At 37.9% G+C, this 15136-nt stretch overlaps 1 long non-coding RNA gene across 1 annotated transcript in view; it reads right to left on the bottom strand.

Annotated features, from left to right (window-relative positions):
- LOC131923239 (uncharacterized) overlaps nucleotides 1-11920 on the bottom strand; it is a 98565-nt gene extending 86645 nt beyond the window's left edge. Inside the window, exon 1 of the long non-coding RNA XR_009382551.1 lies at nucleotides 11834-11920. This is a non-coding gene — a long non-coding RNA (uncharacterized LOC131923239). The remainder of the gene's footprint in view (nucleotides 1-11833) is intronic.
- Nucleotides 11921-15136: the final 3216 nt, after the last annotated feature.

Here is a 15136-nt window from a genome sequence, read left to right as displayed (position 1 = left end):
TCTAATCACATTAGTAAATGCAGTTAAACGAGTAATCATCTATTTATTGAAAACACAGTGTGTTTCTTATAAGGGAGCCCAGTGTTGTATTCACATTCATAAAAGCAGTTGAAAGTGATGTTGCCTCTTTTCTTAAAAACAATAGCGCTTTTCTTGGAAACAAAGTCATTGTTCTAGACAAGTTCATAAACACAGTTGAAAGACAACTCCTCTCTTTTTCTAGAAAGTACAGTGTATTGGATCTGAGAAAACTGACATTCTTATCAAGTTCATAAGAAAAGTCAAAAGAGAAATTGCCTATTTTACTAGAAAACATAGTGTTTTTCTCTTGAGCTAACTCCCTTTCTAGTCATATTGAAAATTCAATTAAAAAGAAGTTGCCTCTTTATTGAAAACACAGAGTTTATTATAAGGGAATTCACACTTGTATTCACATTCATAAAATGCAGTTGAAGGAGATGTTACCTATTTTCTTAGAAACAACACTTGTTTTATTGGAAGCAAAGTCACTGTTCTAGTCATAGCCATATACACAGTTGAAAGCCAACTTTCTACTGTTACTAGCAAGTACAGAGCACTGGATCTAAGAAAACCCACTGTCCTTATCATGTTCCTTAGCAAAGTTGAAAGAGAAATTGCCTCTATTCATAGAAAACACAGTGCTTTTCTCCTGAGCAAACTCCATGTTCAAGTCACATTGTTAAATGCAGTTGAAACAGAAGTCACCTCTTTACTGAAAACACAGTGTGTTTCTTGTAAGGTAACTGACTAATGTATTCACGCGCTTAAATGCAGTTGAAAGAGTTGTTGCCACTTTTCTTAGAAATAATTGCCATTTTCTCAGAAGGTTGTCACTGTTCTAGTCACATTCATACACAGAGTTGAAATACAATTTTCCTCTGTTACAAACAAGTACAGTGCATTGGACTTTAGAAAACGCACTGTTCTTTTCAGGTTCCTAAGGAAAGTTGAAAAAGAAATTGCCTCTGTTCCTAGAAAACACAGTTCTTTTCTCCTGACCAAACTCCCTATTCTAGTCACATTGGTAAATGCAGTTAAAAAAGTAATCACCTTATTTTTTTAAAACACAGTGTTTATCTTGGAATGGAACTCACTGTTGTATTCACATTCATAAACAGAGTTGATAGAGATGTTGCCTATTTTCTTAGAAACAGCACTGGTTTACCTGGAAGAAAGTCACTGTTCTAGTCTCAGTCATATACAAAGTTGAAAGACAACTCGCCTCTGTAACCAGCAAGTAGAGGGCATTTGATCTAAGAAAACCAGCAGTTCTTATCATGTTCCTAAACAAATTTGAAAGAGAAATTGGCTCTGTTAACCAAAAAAAGTGCTTTTCTCCTGAGCAAACTCCCTGTTCTAGTAACATTGGAAATGCAGTAAAAGAGAAGTCACCTCTTCATTGAAAACATAGTGTGTTTGTTGTAAGGGAACTCTGTTGTATTCACATTCATAAACACAGTTGAAAGACATTCTTTGCTTAGACAAGAAGTACTTTCTTGGAAGAAAAGTCGTTGTTCTAGTCACTTTCATATACACAGTTGAAAACAACATGTCTGTGTTACTAGCATGTATAGTACACTGTATCTAAGAAAACCCACTGTTCTTATCTTGTTCCTAAGCAAAGTTGAAAGAGAAATCATCTCTTTTACTAGAAAACACAGTGTTTTTCTCCTGAGCAAACTCCCTGTTCTAGTCATATGGAAAATACAACTAAAAGTTGTCCTTTATTGAAAACAATATGTTTCTTTAAAGGAACTCACTGTTGAATTCACAATCATAAACACAGTTGAAAGACATATTACCTCTTTTCCTAGAAACAATGTCATTGTTCTAGTCACATTCATATACACAGCTGAAAAGTACTTACCTCTGTTACTAACAGGTAGAGGGCATTGCCTACCCTTTTTCTTCTCTTTTCCAAGCACACAAATTTTTAAAATATATTCAGACCCATTTAGAGGCCTTTTTGTCTGAATTTGCTTTTATTGTGTAGTTTTAACCCTTTTTGTCTGTATGAGCAAAAGCCCTAAACTTGCTGCATGCTCTATATCACAGACTGTGTATGACTGCAGAAATTTGTGCTGCAGCAGCAAGGGGATGAGTCTCTGTATTGTGGCCCACATGAGAGACATGAACTATGAAGCTGCTCTTGGCTCCATTTTTTGAGTCTAGAACCCCTTTTTAAGCTTTCTCAGGTTTTATGTGGATGTATGTGTGACATATTGGAACACCTTATGGAGTGTGCTCTCAATGTGGCAAGGCTAGTCATTTGGGCAAGAAACTGCCCTTGCCTGCACTGCTTGACAGTATGCTGTATAAACTGAACATACAGGACCCATAGAAAAGTGACTGCTAAACTTTGCCAGAACAAGGCAGGATGGTCCTTCAGGGTTACTGCTCCATAGATGAAACTGCCAGACATTCTGCAGGACACAGAGGAAAGCAACTGATGAACTTTGCCAGTATAGGTAGGACAGTCCTTCACATTTCCTGCTTCAATAAAAAGTCTGCCAGATACTCTTAGGCCTATAGGCTGAAGATAGATGCCCCAACATTATAGAAGAACTTTGGGTGACTGTCTGGGCAGTCAGATGTCTCTGTCATTTCTAGAGTTTTGGAAATTGCTTGAATTGTACTTCCTGTTTACTCAGGTAATACTATATTCTTCTAGGGTCTTTGATGAAGTTGAACACTAGATAGTGATAGTTTTCCACAGTTATGATAAAGGGTAAATTAGATATAAAACTTTAAACTCACAAAGATAGGATAGATGATAGAGTATTTTCTTTAATTTTGCCAAATAAAAATATAATGGCTATTGTAACTGATTCTTACTTGATAACTGTTTTTGTTGTATATAATTTTACTGTGTTAAAGTTAAAACCTTCCTTTTTATTAGATAGAAAGGGGAAATGCTGTGGGATGTTCTTCTGTATGCTATGAATGCATGTTGCTCTCATTGGTTGATAATAGAACAATTTTGGCCCATGGCAATGGAAGATATGGTTGGGCAGTAGAATCAATCTAAGGAGAGGAAGAAGAAGGGCAGAGTTGGGGCAGATGCCAGCAGCTGCCCAAGGAGCAAAATGCCAGTGCACTGGTAAGCCATGGGCCACGTGGTGATGCACAGATTAATAGAAATGGGTTACTTTAAATGTAAGAGCTAGTTAGTAATAAGCCTGAGCCATTGGCCAAACATTTATAGTTAATAAAAGTTTCTGTGTGATAATTTGGGAAGTGGCTGCTGGGTATAATCAGGTGGATGGGGCAGACAGCTCCATCTCCATTTACAGTCTACAATTCCTGGATCACAATGAAGACTCTGATCCCAAAGGCAGAAAATAAAAGGTCCCATTAACTTTTATGGGATATCATTTCCAGATCCTGAATTGAACAACATGACGTAGGCTTACACAGAACTTTTGGCCCCATGCAAACTGATAAATGATAAGCTCTCAGGTGATTAATGGAAGATCAACTTTCAATCTTGTATAACACACTGATAAGATGTCTCAAGAGAACATTTGATGTCAACATCTATAGTAAACGACTAAATGAAAAAATATTTTTTTTTGTTTTTCTGTTTCTTTTACAATTAATGTTTCTTATGGATCTGGAAGTACACAGAAAAAGAAAAGGGTACTTTGGGCATATAATCACAATTCATGGGAAATCAAGACTATGTGTAAAATATTTCCTAAAATATTTTCCACAAGTTATGTCAGTATATATCTTGGGAACTTTTAAAATTATGTATGTATGCATATATACAGAGTACATGTGTACCTGGTGGACACAGAGCCAAGAAGAGGCTGTGAAATCCCCTGGATTTAGAGTTGGAGAAGTTTGAAAGCCATTAGGCTGAGAATGGAACCAGGGTCATCAGGAAGAGGAGCCAGAGATCCTAACTACTGAACCATCTCTCCAGACACATGCAATATATAATTTAATATGAATACATGTTACATTCCTGTGATGATCTAGAATGTAGTGAGCAGAAAACACACTGATGAAACTAGACCATGCACTTATAAAGGTCTCTAATGAGAAGACAGAGATGCTGGGCTCCTGGCTAGTAATGAGAGTTCAAAGTTCCTGTGTTACTTAAAAAAAAAAATCATTGTATTTGTGAACTGGAAAGTGTCTCATAGACATGAAAGCTAAACCTGACCCAGGCTACTCTGCCTTCTTATAGTTGAGAATAATGAATTCAGACAGCTTTATGGAAATACCAGTATCATATATTCAGTATGTGAAGTATCATTAACTATTCCATGATAATATGTTAGGACAGAAATAACCCACAGGCATCACAAACACACACACACACACACACACACACACACACACACACACACACACACACTTCTTATGACTGGTATCATACAGAAACTCAAGCTGTAGTCTATGCTAGCTTGAACACAACGATGTAGCTGAGGCTGTCTTCCAAACCATGGCTATTAAACTTTTCCAGCCATCCAAGCAGAGGGATTACAGACATGAGGCAACCCAGTGAGAAATACTTCTGCTTATTAAAGTGACTCCACATGTAAGAACTGAAGAAGCTTCTGGTCACAAGTCATCGTTTCAGTGGATAATCTCATAAAGACAAGATAATATACCTCTCAGAATATATTGCCTTTTCTGCTGTTTCCCACATAATCAGGGTATCATTACCTTTGAATAATAGATGTTCTTTGCCCTGAAATCTTTGATCAGGAACATCAAACCATTTTTCATATAGATTAGATCAGAGTAAGCTTCCTTGAATATTTTGAAGAAAATCCTTAAATACATTTAAAAAACAAGAATTGTAATGTTCAATATATATTAGAGATATTATTGAGAAGTGTTTTTGCTGAACAATATCAGTTTAGACTCCACTTCCTTCAGCATTTCACAAGCTATCACCCATCTGTAATCTAGCTTAAACACTAGTGACCTTGGCACTCAGAAATAGGAGCTTTGATTTTCTTACCTAAAACTGGAGTCAAAGGAACAGAGTTCTGGACATATCAGGGAAGGAATAAACTAACTCTCTATTCAATACAATCTTCCTGGACATAATAAACTACCAAAATCAGACAGGGCCAGAGAATACCTCATGCTAATTCTACATTATATTGAAAGCACACTTGGAGTAGGGCCAAATATTTTCACATGGAATTCCTGAGTTAAACGTGAGGAATTCTCAGTTTCACATTCATTCCCTCAACTGTGGGAAAATTCAGCTCTGAATTGTAAGTAGTAGCTAGGTTGGTGGACATGCAAATCCCTGTATTTGGCACCTTCAAACCCCATTGTTTGATCACATACACACATACACTTCAATTTCAAAAGTCTAGGCCTTTTGAAATGTGTGCAGTTTAGTATATACCGGGAATATCAAAACTCAAAATTATGCAATAAAGTCTGAGTTCAGAGGATAGAGTGGATTTCAAATACAAAGAAGTCTCAAAATAAAAATACATAAATAAGAATAACTGAAAAAAGTATTTTGCCAAGAAAAAGAGGAAGATGTCAAATTACCTTATTTTCTTTAAATTCACATTTTCTATTTTCTCACTAGTTTGAAACAGTTTGGTATTAACTAGTTCAGGAGATGCTACAATCAACTTTCATGTTTATAACCTCATACAAGTTGGCTTCTTTCAACAATTTTTGAGCTGCTGTAAGTAAGGGTCAGGCATGGTTTGAAACATCAAGGATAGAGAAATTTGAAAAATGGAAACAAGCCAAGTCTTCTTGTAAAATTAAGTGCTACTGTTACATATGGCAGCCTTCAGTTTGTTCACTGTAGTGTGGTCCCAGTTTTCTAGCAACAGAGCAAGCAAGACTTGGCAAGCTCCCAGAGTCAAGGAGGATCAAGTAATACATTTACCTGATGTCACAGAGCTTGTCTGGTCTCAGAGCACTGTCTCTTCTCTGCATGTCTGGGCCTACAGCTCCACAATCTACTGCATGGTGAACTCAGAGAACATGCCCCAAGTAAACAAATGGAATTTTCTCTAAAGCTACTGCTTGTATATAGCTTCCTGGCAAATTCAATGTGGTAGACTATTCATGAGTGGGTCAGGCTAACTGTTGATTATTTGATAAGTGATTAGTAAGCCAACATCTGGAAAATGTAAAAGCATTTAAGTTTATTTTTTGCTACAAAATGAAATCGATTTCATAGGTGTACTGGACAGATGGTAATATCTAACTCTCCTTCAACCCATAACATGTCAGTGGTAGACTAGCCATGCTGAACCCTTATTATTTATGGATAATATTTGTTTGGGTATTCATCCATTAAGACATGTGTTTTGCACTTCACACTTTTAACACTATTGTACTTTAATTTTATTATTCTACACAGTGTAGTCAGAGGTGAAATCAATTAAGTGGTTTGCAATGGCAAACCAAATCACATATAACATACAAGGATGTTAACTTCCAGACTTTTATCTACCATGCCTCATCTCCTCAGATTGTCATGTTGAAGGAAAATATTATTATCAGTTTAGCTCAAGGAAGGAAATGACTCATGCATTACTACAGGGATGTGAAGTATGGATTATGCTAAACTCTCTCTGCTTTTAAGACAGATTCCTTGCACAAATTCAGTTCTTCTCCAGAATCGAGCTTTGTTTTTAGGGATCCATGTGATATATTGGCTGCTGATCTAAAAATTCCCTCCATTTCTGGTCCTTTTTTATTGATAATAGACAGAATATCTTGTGTGGGAATAAGACAAGCATCTGTCTTTACAATTCTATACTTTTGAAGGACTAGTATGCTTCTTACTGTGAAACAGAGCAATGGCAAATGAAGGAAATATAGAATTTTCTTTCGTTTTTTCACTTCTAAATATATTTTTTTCCCTAATCTACTTTTCCCAGTTTGAACACTAGAGTTTTATTTGGATCAGATACTCCTCAGCAGTGAGTTGATGATTTAAAATCACATTCCTGTGTCTTTTAGTTAATGATCTTCTCTTACTATCCCCTTCTCTGCAATGAACATCTTTCCCAAACATTCTCAGTTGCTGTTGGAATACTACCCTTTCAGTGACCCAAATGCTATTCTTATGTCCTGCCTGTCCTGAAATCTTTTATTAGTTTTTAAATCTGTGTTCTCTAGGAAGGTTTTTCTAATTCACTTTTTTGAAAGTAACTTTCATATCCTTCTGCTCTGACCTCTTATTTTCAACTTTCTGTGTAGAAAGATGCTGTCAGAGTCAAGAACGAACACATGGGAATTGCAATCCCTCTTCCATTTTTTCACTATGTAAAAATGACTACCATACACAAGCTAAGAATAATTTTCTTTATTTCATTTGAAAAGTGGGTTGATGACAATTGTAGTCACCAGAAATGTTTGCTATAAAATATCAAGTTATTGGCAGTAATTATCATGTATCTGAGACAATAAACATGCTCACATGAAGCATAAATTCCTGACACTGAGTGTAGTGTCATCCATCTTAGGATGGATGCTCAGCACCTAATATATATTTCCAATGGCCAAAGTAGTAATTAATTCAAAATAGCACAGGCTACATTAAATTGTTTTTAAACTATATTCTATTAGGCTTAAATGATTAATATATAGTAGAGAGCAATATTTATGTCTAATCCCTTGGAAATACAAACCAAACACTCCATGTATTTTTTATTGTAAGATGGTATAAGCTCAGACACAATGATATTAAGGAGACCTCTTATTTCTAGAGAAAGTAGCATTCAGATGATATCACCATATGAGGGTCTGGCTAAGAATGGACTCTGCCCCACTTGGAACAGAGTAGCAGCAGGTTCTGTATGAAGTTACTTTCTGTGGCTAGGACTCAGCTTGCCTTTTATTTCCCTAACTTGAAGCCTTAGCTGAGTGAGGTCTTAGCCCTGGGGCACATTTCCTATGCTTACAATTAAGCTCATGTGTCTTTTTTTTTAATTAAAATTATGTCAAAAATTAAAACTCCTTCAAAATTACTGCCTCTGTGTTAGTATGTGACTACCAACTAAAGCTACCTAAGTTCTGGATTAAAGACATGAGCCATCAGGCCCAGCTTGTCGATCCTTTTTTGAAGTTGGTAATTGTTGATACTGTTTCTTTGGTGCACACTCAATCCTGTTGTTCTGTTTGTGGCTCTGAATATCTGTTAGGAGGCATTTCTCTTGCAATGCCATATCCTATTGAATGGGCTCTGAAACAAGAAGGGTGGGTGACCCTACTTTCCTCTTTCCTTTTAAAATGACTTGTTTTTTTTTCTCTCCAAACACACATTTCATTATTTTTTGTCCTACTTGTTGCTGTTTTTACTGTAGATCCATATGAATCATAAGTACTAACTGTATCACTGACTCAATGTTTTGTCAAAGAAGCCATTACTTTTTAATTGTGCCTAAGTTTCTCAAGCCACAGCCAGAATGCAGACAGATTTCTTTGCCAAAATATTACACAGATGACCTGTCTAAATTACTGTTTTACTTCTGTGAAGGGAAATCTGACAAATCAACTACTATAACAGAAGGCTTTTAATTGGGGGCTGCTTACACTTTTCAGAGGATTAGTCCATTATCTTCATGGCAGGAAATATGGCAGTAAGCAAGCGTGGAGGTGAGAGTTTACACATTTAGCAGGCAGAAAGGCAGAGCCCATTTCTAATGACACATCTCCAACTACACCATATCCCCTAATGTTTCCCAATCAGTTCTACTAATTGGGGAATAAGCATGCGGATATATAACCTTATAGGGACCATTCTCATTCAAACTTCCACATGACCTCTAGTCTATTTTTTTATTTTATAATTTACTTTAATTTTACATATCAGCCACGGATTCCCTTGTTCTCCCCCTTCCCGCCTATTTTTTTTAATGCAGTTCATTTCCCACTGAATCCTCATGACCTTGACCTCCACTATCTAAATTACTCTCAGCACTCTCATTTTCCAGTTTTTCCTGGAATGGCCCTTTAAGAACTGTGTAGAGCTTGCAATGGCCTTTGATATCCATTGTCCTGCTATCTTTTGCATTCTTCCAAAATACATTTGCAGATTCTTATAGCAACAACCTCATTTTAAGGCTACCAATCTTTGTTCTGAATTTCTTTTCTGTTTCTATGATTAAATCCTTTTACCAAAAGCAAATGAGATTATGAACATGTTTATTTGGCTAAAACTGCCAGGACACATTCAATCATTTGAGAACTCAGAGGAAAAAAAACTCAGGCTAGCAAATGAAGGTTAAAAACCCATGGTGGAACACTGCTTGCTTTCACCTTCTTTTACCTGGTCAATGTCTCTTGCTCAGCTCACTCTCTTATCCAGTCTAGGCCGCTTGCTTAGGGATACTGCCAACTTCAGTGATTAGGCCTCCCCACTCAATCAACAATCAAGGTAATCTCTCAGGTATAGCCACAGATGATTCTGATCTTGGCCAGCCCTAAACTGGTACTCCCCAGATCATACTAGGGTACGTAACATTGATAGCTGAAGCTAATTAGGACACACAGAAAATAAGAATATTGAACAATTCAAAATCAATGTATTAACTATATCAATCATTTAATTAGCAAAAGCACAAGCAAATGTAGCAACAACTGGAAAACACAGATATGCCAAGAAATGAGAACAGGAAAGCCACTGATGTTAAGAGAAAAACAACACTACTTCTTTACAGAAAGATCCTCCAAAAAAAGATATCTTTAACAAAAAAAAAAGATCCTCCAAAGAACAAATTTCTAGAAAGTAATAAGATACAGTAGCCAATTTTCAGAATTTACAATTACATGCAAGTCCATCATTTTCTAAAAAAGAATAATAAATACTTAAGTCTATAACTAACAAAAGTATTGCAACATAGACAACACTATTGATGAAAGACACAAACACAAACCTACAAATATAACATGGTCCTTTAAATGAAAACTACAAGATTCTAATGAAAATAATAAGATATTTATTTTTTCTTATTATTTAAGAAATTACTGGCCAGCACTCACACTGTGTGCACTCTACTACTCTAATTTCCCAATAATAGAAACTGGTGTGTTTGGGGGACTATCCTTCCAAACTTGGAAAGATTTCCTTGGAGCACTCTGATGTTTAAAATTTGGAGATAATAGTTTCAACCAATAAAAATATTTCATTCTCTTATGATAAAGGAAATGATGCCTTTTATGATCAGTTAGAAACTATTGTATGTTTCCAATGATTGAACATTGGATGTAATTCTGTATTATACTGAGATAAGGTAATGTAAACCTTTTAAAACCCAAAGCAAGATAACAGAGTTTTAAAGAAAAGTTATATGATGTCTATTATAAAGCAATGTGTTTTGCTCTAATTCATTTATAAGCCATAAGTGCATTTTGCAAAATAAAATATTCCCATTTTTATGTGTGTTTGTGTGTAAAAGAGGGAATGTCTTCCATGTGAATGTAAATAGCACCCCAGAGAAGTGTGTCAGATCACCTGGATCTGGAGTTGCAGGTAGCTATGAGCCTCCTGACTTGGATGTTGGGATCTGATCACAGGTAATCTCCAAGAAGAGTATGTGTTGAGCCACCTGTGAAGTCCCAAAGTAATTATTACCCAATATACTAAATCTTCCACATATTATCCAAAAATCAAAAAACTAAATAAATGGTGAGATATTCAATGATCCTTGTGAATAAGATGAATCAATGTTACAATGTCAGGTATGTTCAATTTGCAGCATAACTTCAACACACTCAAGGAAAACTCCCGACAATCTATAAAAGAAAAGCTGATTCTAAAGCTATATGGAAAGCAGAAAAACTCATAATGCTCAATAGGATTGTGAAGAAACAATACACACATTGACACAATCTGACCTCTCTAGTGAGCACAAAAGTACAACAATCAAGAAAGGGTGCCGGGCAGTGGTGGCGCACGCCTTTAATCCCAACACTCAGGAGGCAGAGGCAGGCAGATCTCTGTGAGTTCGAGGCCAGCCTGGTCTACAGAATGAGATCCAGGAAAAGCACAAAGGTACACAGAGAAACCCTGTCTCAAAAAAATCAAAAAAAAAAAAAAGTGACATATTTGTGAGCAAATAAACTGATGGAAAGAAAAAGTCAAGAAAAAAGCACAAAAGAATGGTGAAGTTTTAAACAAAGCACCCAAGGAAACTCAGCCAGGAAAAGTGTGATTGGCAGATGTTATCCAACTGCGTATGGTTCTATATGTGTAGAGATTAAGTACACAGACTTCACAACTCCCCCCAAACTGACTTAAGGTGAGCCCTAATCTTTTACGTTGTTGACTCTCCAGCTGATGATCTTAAGGCCAACAGAGAGATTCCACTCTCTAGAGCTATCTCTGGATATGGAAGTGATAGAGAAGACTGCTCTGCCTCTGCCACCCCTATTTTCTCTTTGGTGTCAACAAATGCAGACACAGTGATGTAAGAAATACCCAATATGAATCTTTTCTATCAAATAGTATCAAACTTGAGGTTAGGATATGGAATTCAAATATCAATACTTTCTCCACCCAGTAAAGTCCCAGGCCCAAGTCTGAATTCTAGGAATTTGATGGCCTGGAGCAGTTCCTCCCTCCCCCTTCCTTTCCTATGCACCAATTCCTTTCATACTCACATAATGAATAAGATTGTGAGGACTGATGCCAGATACTGGGGAAAAGACACAGTCACCACTTGCCTCAGGATAAAACTAAGTGCAGTTCCTGTCTAGGTAAACTCCCTTTTTGAGAGCACACCCTCTAGAGTAAGAGAAGAGTTTGCCTTGCCCAGACACTTATTTATAGCAATTAACAGGTTAGTCTAAGAATTTTGCTCACCTGAGGAACCACCTCAGATGGCCTCACAGGATAAATGCTTCCCACCAGCTTCTGCTGTGGCCCTGTGCCTCTGGAACTCTGCAGTTGAGCAAAAGAACCCCAGGGATGGAAGCCTCTGGACATCATAATGACAGTGGTACAAGGAAATTGCCAGGGCAACAAGGACCAGGCTGTACACAGACCAATGGTAAGACATGCTATGGGGAAGAAGAAAGTGTTTCTTTGGTAGTCAGGTCATAGGAATGGGGATGGGGGTGGGGGGGTTGAGACATGTTATTTGACATGAAACTTGGGTGCAAGAATTCTCCATAAGTGGACACTAGGTGCAATGTAAACCAAGGTGGGGAAACAACCTAGGTAGTATGAGCTCTAAAGAAAAAGAGAAACAAAGACACTGAAGAAAGGAAGAATTTCTCTTAAGCAGAGGTGAGCCAAGTCCTCTGCCTGAGCTACAGGCTTCCGTAATATAACCTGACCTGACCTGACTAAAGAGAGCGAACAATGGGAGGCCTCAAACTCAGCTTTGTGTCTCTATCTTTCTTCTGCATGCATGGCACTTTCCATTGTATCCCTCCCCACCCAACTCACTGAGAGAATCTGGGAAACCTTGGATCAGGTCTGGTGGAAGGATCAAAGTCAGTCTCTTGGTGTGGCTTTGTCTGACTGCCTTAGAAAATATCATGAAGCAAGGCTTTTTTTGAGTAAAAGTGCCAAAAACGCTACTAAGGTTTTAATTAGGATGAGCTCTTTTAAAGGGTTTCCAAAAGTTTTAAATTCCAGCTCACATGGAGGCACACAGATTCATCTCATCTCAGGCCACAGCATACTCAACTCAGATAAACTGGGCCAAGCAACATCTTGTATTTGGGGACTGAGAAGTTAAAACCCCTGGATGACAATGCTTAGCTTCCACAGTTACAATTCCTATATAAAGACATATGGATTCAACTGTCTCTGATGGAGACCATGGAATTCTTTCCTATATTCCTTTGCTATTTAAGGTCTATCTGTCTAGGCCATAGGCATCATCTCCTATATCCACACTATACTAACAAGTGACTTTTCAAAGAAAATAATATAACAGTGAACATTTAATCTGTTAGATGTGTGTATCCTACAGGGCCTTGTGCCCGTCTTGGGGATGGGCTCACCCTCACACAGGATTGAACTAATCTTGAGCAGAAAGGAACAATATGGTTTGCTCCTATCTTGGCTGTTGACCTTATCCCAATGAAAGCAGCCTTGGCCCTCTTCTTTGCTAATGGTTTCATAAAATGTAAATTCCATGTGGCTTCTTTGTTACTATGGCATAAAACAAAACAGAGGTATCAATAAACTTCCTGCCATCACTCAGCCCTCAGGGGATTACCTCATTTTTACTAAAGAGGTGACACCAGACTTCCATGGTGTGTGTTAGTTGTGATGTGTTATTGACACTTACTGTACATGTGTATTGGCTTCCAGAGGAGATTTAAGAATTTTCTTAGTTATATGCCTCCAAAACTAGCAAGGCATTAGAGGAATCTGTCAGGCTTGGAAGACTCATGTAAATTTGCATCAGCCTAGAGCCTGTCGTGAGAAAGCACAAGAACCAAAAGAACAGAACACCAGGTGCTAGGAAAGTCGTTGCCAGCAGGTAGCTGTGACAGCTGCAGGCTGGTGAGATAAGCTAAGCTGGGTCTTAGTGCCTCACCTCAGGCCCCCACCTGAAATCTCCAAGACTTTTGCTCTAAGGACTCCCTTGCTCCACATTTGTTGTCCACATGTGCCCCATCATGCACTAGAACATCATGCACTGAACAATGCATTTGTTTTCACTTCCTAGCCTTCTCCCATCAATAGAAAATTGGCATCAAAGATCAAAACTCAGTCTCTCGCCTCCACACATATGGGTACAAACAATACGCCTCCACACATGTAGACATGCATAAAAACATGATGTACATTACAGACAAATGAATGAAAAGGAGGAAGAGGACCTCAATGAGGACTTCGGTGGTCAGGAGTGCTTGTGCTTCCTTTCCCAGTAACCAACTTCTACCCACCAGAGGGCCTTTTACTTTCTCAGTAAATTAACTATACTTCTATTACTAACCATGTGTCTCTATAGCAATTCAGTTTTTGGTCAATAGCTAGCTAGTTGGAGAACAGCTAGCCAGCAAGGATGCATGAAATGTTTACTGTTCAAGAAACATTTCTAAAATAGCATTGGTAACAATTCTGTTATTCATGTACTACTCACAAAGAAGAGATATTGTTTCCAAAAAAAAAAAAGCCTCAGGGATTTTTTTTTTTTTTTTTTTTTTTTTTTGGTTTTTCGAGACAGGGTTTCTCTGTGTAGCTTTGCGCCTTTCCTGGAACTCACTTGGTAGCCCAGGCTGGCCTCGAACTCACAGAGATCCACCTGGCTCTGCCTCCCGAGTGCTGGGATTAAAGGCGTGCGCCACCACTGCCCGGCACCTCAGGGATTTTTATACTCATGTATTTGTCATGACTAAATTGAACCTTTATCAGAATATAAAATTAAAATTTAGCCTATGAAAACATCTGCACCATTCTAAATGGTAACTACAAAAAGGTGTTGCCAATGGAAAAGTAAATTTGCAATTGGAAACAGTGGCTCATGCCTGTAACTGCAGCCACTTGGGAAGCTGAGCCTAGTACAGCTCTAGACTGTGTACTGCAAAGAAGTTTGCATCTTTGTAAGGTGATTCTTCTACCCACTGCCAGAATCAGTGAAAAAATATATCTTAGAGGAAATTAAAGGGCTAAATTACGAAACAGATGGACTTCGGATTCTCAGGAAATACAACCCACCAATTTATCACGTTTTTCCATTATTACACAGCTAGGATAGAATTTTATAAATACTTATTTTATCATCTATGTGAAATGAGCTGCTGTGAGTTCTGAGTTATAACTGGCAAATATCATAATCTCCCACAGTTATTTGCTCACTTACCAGCTGAAGGAAGAAGTAATTTTGTCAACGACAATCATCCTCTGGCTCGGCATGGTGGCCCAAGTTGATTAAAATTCTGGTAGTTAAAGAGGCTGAGATGGCAGAATCCCAGCAACTTACACACCGGTCTGGGCTCTAGCCACAGATTGCAAACCAGGTAGCGGTAGCCTCCACCCCTCCATTGTGGTTGCGCTGCCGGCTGGTTCTGTTTTACCCTGACAGCATACTGAATTTGAGGAGTGCACTGGACAGGGTGAAATCAAGGGGAAAGGAAGGCAGCGGAAGGACACTGAAAGGGATAGGAGGAAAACTTGTGTGGCCCCTGCATGCAGGGAGCAGGG

This window comes from Peromyscus eremicus, chromosome 13 (genome assembly GCF_949786415.1).
Source record: "Peromyscus eremicus chromosome 13, PerEre_H2_v1, whole genome shotgun sequence".
In the NCBI taxonomy this organism is placed as follows: domain Eukaryota; kingdom Metazoa; phylum Chordata; class Mammalia; order Rodentia; family Cricetidae; genus Peromyscus; species Peromyscus eremicus.
Note: the sequence above shows the minus strand (reverse complement) of the source record. Positions and strands in the feature narration are given on the sequence as shown.